This window comes from Petromyzon marinus, chromosome 51, assembly GCF_048934315.1.
Source record: "Petromyzon marinus isolate PM22_M1 ecotype Great Lakes invasive population chromosome 51, UKy_Petmar_22M1.pri1.0, whole genome shotgun sequence".
In the NCBI taxonomy this organism is placed as follows: domain Eukaryota; kingdom Metazoa; phylum Chordata; class Hyperoartia; order Petromyzontiformes; family Petromyzontidae; genus Petromyzon; species Petromyzon marinus.
The window spans coordinates 13,725,787-13,731,576 of record NC_133717.1 but is presented as its reverse complement, the minus strand read 5'-3'; positions in this window follow the sequence as shown (position 1 = coordinate 13,731,576).

The window sequence follows — 5,790 nt, the reverse complement described above, 5'->3', positions numbered from 1 at the left end:
CCAACTCCTCCTCTGAGTGAGCAGCAATTACCAGATCATCGGCATACATAACATGGTTGACCAATGAAGAGGGGGACCACCAGGGCATCCTTCCAATCCTGCAGAAGCCGTCCAGTGGTCCAGACTGTTATTACATCACGTAGGGCAGTCTGTGCACAAACGCCACCCTCCCTCAGCATTTCGCTAGGGAGATCATCTCTGTGCCTTTCCTGGTCTCAGACTCTGGATCGCCTTCAGCGCTTCCTCAACAGATGGCATGTCAGCCAGCCACTCACAGGGGGTGACTTCTTCCTCCAATATTTGAGGCACCGCAGCCTCAGCAGGGTCATCCTCACTTTGTGCAATGATCTTTTCCAGGCTGAGAGATTTCCCCTCCCCCAAGACCTCACAGAAATGCTCAGCAAATCTTAAAACCTGTTCCTGGGGGTCGGAGATTGGATCACCGTTCTTTCCCCTAATTATGGTAATAGGTGTGTTGCTGCAAGTTACTTTTCATGGAATTAAAGAGAGATTTGTGATTGCGGGCGACTAAGGCTGATTCCATCTCCTCAGCAACCGACGACCACCACCCATCCTTGCAGGACCTCACGGCTCTCCGAACCTCCGAGCGAAGGCTGCGGTAAGCCTCATTCTCTGACGTGGGATGCTGTAGATGATGAGAGTGGGCCTGTCACTTTTTCTCAGCCATCCTGATACCTACCTCCTCTGTGAGCCAGGGTCTCTGGGGAGGTCTGTACCGTGTAGCCAACGCAGCCATTGTAGCTGCATGAGCCACAGTCCTAAACCTCGCCCATTCCCCCTCGACATCGGAGGAGTGGGGGACGATGCCAACCCCAGCCACAGGCAATGATTACATTTTCGCTTGAAACTTTCATCACCTAGCTGAGACCAGGCCACTATGGGTTTGAATGGGGTCCTGAGTGTGCACCCACCACCGGAGTGGAAGAATGGCATTCGCATCTTATATTTGACAGGTCTATGGTCAGTGGGCAAATTAGCTCCACGGTAAGTCCTGGTGATGTTGTGTGGATGCGCCAATGCCGGACAAGCGTGTGGTTGTTACAAGTCCATGGGCTGCCAAAAATCTAGCAGCCTCCTACCATTGTTATTGAGTTTATCTGGCCCATGCCTTCCAATTACTCCAGACCAGGTGCCAGAATCATGACCAACTCGGGCATTGAAGTTACCTAACAAGATGAATCTATCCCGAGGGGCCACTTTTGCGAGCACCTGTCACAGGAGGTAATAGAAGGCATCTGACTCATCGGCCTTGCCTGCATCCCTCTACGGATGTTCGTCTTCGGTGGGGGCATAATTAAACACAACCACCATTCCTCACCTCTGGTTGATGGAAAGGCGAGCCCAAAGTAGCCTGGGGCTTATAGCTTCCCACACCTCACCGCCACGCTCCCACACCCCCTTCATTATTTTGTTCAGAAGAAGATCCACTCCCTGTTGTTTGGCAGTCTCCTGCCCCGAGTAGAGGACTGTCCACCCCTCATGGTGGCAGGAGCCAGAGCCGGTCCACCGGACCTCCTGAATGCCACAGAGATCCAGGCGGTACCGGTCCAGCTCCCGACAGAGCAGTGGCAGCCTCTCCTCCGCAGTGAGCGTTCGAACATTCCACGTGGCCACCTGCAGTGGCGTTTTGCTGCTTTGGAAGAAACCGCGAGGGTAGAGATTCAATCTCCTGGCTCCGCCAAATGGAGATTGGCCAGGAGACGTCATAGACGCCTTTCCCCCCGGGGCCTCCGGCACAAGCTTAGATGGACATTTTTTCGTGGTTTAGTGATAATTAATTCAAGTTGGAGGGGTTACCAGCCCCTCGCACCCGTCCAGAGCACCCTTTGGCCGCTGTGGTGGTTACAAACGCCATGAGGGGAATGGCCAATCGAAATGGACCAACCCCCACGGCACTGCTCACCACATCGTTGCCGTCCGGCACCACGAGGCACCACAAAAGAGGTAGGGGGTTGTTTTGCCGGCTCCCCGCACGCACACGTGCTCACACATACAATGACAAAGATCCCCGTATAGCCTTAACAGACTGTAGGGGCAAGTGCTGTTCGTGAGCGCCTATGAAGGCCGGACCGGTACACCAGGAGGTGGGTTGGCCAACACCGCGCCCGACCGCCTTTGTCTCCCCAGTGGCGATGTTAACAACACGCCGCACCAGGTACTCATTTGAGGCTGAGTAGACCTAGGGAAGGCCCACGATCGGTTCAAATAATCGTCACCGGTGTTGTCCGTGAGCGAGAAATCGAAGTCTCGTGGCCAGGTTCGTAGCGCAGTAGCGCCGCTCACCGCCACGCTACCGGCTCCCCCCACCCCCACGTTCGCTCGCTCTTCAGACTGTAGTTTTCTTGCCCTGGGCCATCTTGCGGCTTAATTAATTGCCTGCCACAATCACTACAGCGGCCGCGATGCTGGGGGAGAAACTTGCCACACACAACATCCTTGGGCTGTCGGGCGTGAGACACATTCAGCCGAACAGAGGCCCGCTGTCTCCCCCTCCCAACACTCACTCACCACTCGTGCGTACGCGTCTCTCTCTCTCGCGTGCGCGCGTGCGTGTGTGTGTCCTGTCCGTGTGACTGTAAACAGGCAGACAGAGACGCGCATGACAGGCAGGCAGCCGAAGCAAACAGACACGCAGAAATACAGTCAGTCAGACAGGTCGGTGTGCAGGCATACATACCTACTAACGCATAAACGCTCATAGGTAGACAGACAGACATACATGTTAACATGCATACATCGATTAGCACGATTGGCTACGTACGGTGCGATAGAATTTCAACATGCGTACATAAGCTCATAGGCTGAGAGACAGGTTGACGGACATACAGGTACATAGAGAGATTCGCCCACTGGAAGGCAGGCAGGCAGGTAAGCAGATAGGAAGACAGATTCAGAGACGGACAATGTAGACAACAGTGATTGAGAGACAGACACACACACACGTGAACACAAAAACAAAAAACAACAAAGACCCCCCGTATAGCCTTAACAGACTGTTGGGGAAAGTGCTGTTAGCGAGCAGCTATGAAGGACGGAACGGCACACGAGGGGGTGGGTGGCCAGCACCACGCCCGGCCGCCTTTGTCTCCCCAGTTGGTGACATGTACACACGGGGAAGGGCCCAGGACTGGTTCATGTACAGGGGGCTTCAAAATGCGAGGGGGTGGGTGAGCCAGCTCCGCGCCCGGCCGCCTTTGTCTCCCCAGTGGCGGTGTTTACACACTGCACTAGGTACTCAATTGAGGCTGAGTCGACCTAGGGGACGCCTTGGACCGTTTCAAATAATCATCACCGGTGTTGGCCGTGTGCGCTAATCACTGCGCCACCGCTCCCCGTGTGCGCCCACACGCGCGCGCGCACGTGCAGGCTTTGTTCATCTTTAGGCTGCTATTGATTAAAACCCAAAAGCCATTTAGTTTTACACAAAAGATAGATTTTTATTTTTCACATCGCTACATTGAAGCGCCTTCCCTTCCAGAGCTCACTGATTGCATTTTGAATAAGGACAGAAAACAGCAAGCCGAGCACACCCAGGGTGCGTCGAGGCTCGTGTCCCTGTAAACATGCAACGTTGTAGTAATCCACGAATGCCAGCGTCACGGTCTTTATATTTCATATATGTTTATATATTTTTTTTTACCAGATAAGGTCCACTGAATTGGTATGTAGGTGTTCTTCAGTGAGCCTCCTGGCCCATCACAAATGACAGCTCAACGAAGCAGGCTCATCATCATCATCATCACGTGGACATTTACAGCGGCCAAATATTCTGAAACTGCGTGGTGACGCTGATTCTGAATGTGGAGGGGGAAACAAACCGGAGGACCCGGAGAAAAATTAACGCGACCACGGGGAAAAGAGATACGCAGGCTACAAATATAATACCGTAGCAGATTACAGCAATAATTATGTATTGCTAACAAGATCAATGGTAATTATCGAATCGTCCGTTTTTGAAACTATCGTCACGCTGTAAATGTCGCTGCATATTTCATCTTTACAAAAGAATGTCACAGAAAAGATGTTTACGAAATAAATAAACAATAATCAAAGGTGTAACAAAAACTAAAATACATTAAATTAATAACAATGCCAAATCGTAAAAATACTGCGCCCCTGCCGTGCGGAATCCGCTCCTCGCTCTCGAAAAGAGAGAGAGGACGACTCAGAGAGAGAGAGAGGACGACTCAGAGAGAGGGCGACTCAGAGAGAGAGAGGACGACCCAGAGAGAGAGGGCGACTCAGAGAGAGAGAGAGGACGACCCAGAGAGAGAGGACGACTCAGAGAGAGAGAGGACGACTCAGAGGCGCCAGGAGGAGGAACCACGGACGAGGAGCGGGAAGACAGCAGAGTCCCCCAAGCTCTGCGGTCCTCTACATATTAAGATGCTTTCAGCCAATGAATGGGTATCTATACAGGTGGGAGGAAACCACAATAGCCGGAGACAACCCACGCGTGCGAGGGGGAAACACTGCATCCCATACAGACGGAGTCCGCATTTTAGATGTACTGCCTGCCTCTGGCCTAAAATTAAAAAAATAAATGATGAAGTCATTAACCATATGTATTTATTTAGTTATGTAAAATTTACGAAAAAAATCCACGCGAGGTAATTTAATCAAATATAAATCACTTACTGCATTAATTTCTTCAACCATAATTAGTTGTGTGTTTTATATATATATATAGCTTTAGCTGCTGTGGCAAAGCCACGAATGCTGCCACGGTCAATTTGAAGACGAAAAATGTGGCGATGGCCGGGATACTTCACCGTGCACGGAGGGCCTAAAGGAGGTTTCCGAGCGGTGGATCTGGCCCTGCTCAGCAGGAGCAGAGACTCAACAACGAGTGAAAATCTATCTTTGTGTTACCAGGCAAGGCCCACTAAGCTGTGGGGCTCTTCAGAAGCGAGCTGGTCATGGACGATAACTCAACCAAGTGGCTGATCACGTGGGAAATGGAGAGCAGCCACAAACTCTAAGAGGCACGATCGTTCCAAATGTGGAGGGGAAACAACCGGAGGAGCCGGAGACAAATCCACACGACCAGGGAGAGAGACACCGCAAACTCCAAATATACAGCAGCAGCAGCAGCAGGCGCCAGGGTCGCGATTAAACCCACGACCTCCTGTATACCGGGCGAGGGAGTTAACATCTCCTAGCCACCGTGATTATGAGAGAGACACCACAAACTCCAAACATACAGCAGCAGCAGGCGCCAGGGTTGGGATCGAACCCACGACCTCCTGTATACCAGGCGATGGAGTTAACATCTCCTAGCCACCGTGATTATGAGAGAGAGACACCACAAACTCCAAACATACAGCAGCAGCAGGCGTCAGGGTCGCGATTAAACCCACGACCTCCTGTATACCGAGCGAGGGAGTTAACATCTCCTAGCCACCGTGGCGCCCACAGCCAGCGGTTCGCAATCGGAGGGTTGCGAGTTCACATCCTGGTTTGGGGGGGGGGGGGGGCGACGACTCGGCCCATCATCCCTCACTTCCCTGGTCGATAAAACGAGTACCAACTTCGTGGAGACGCCAACAGTGGTCGACCTGAGTCAACGGCGGTCGATGCGTGCACAGAATCAACAACGCGAATGGGAGTGCCGCCGTGAGTACAAATATATGCAAATTGTTGCGTACCAAATCATGTTCAAATGACATACAATCAACCCTTTAACTTGACATCTATTAGACAATTTAGGTGATCTGGCAAATCGTGGCTAATTCAAATGTTAACGTGAGAAAGAGATAATAAACCTTT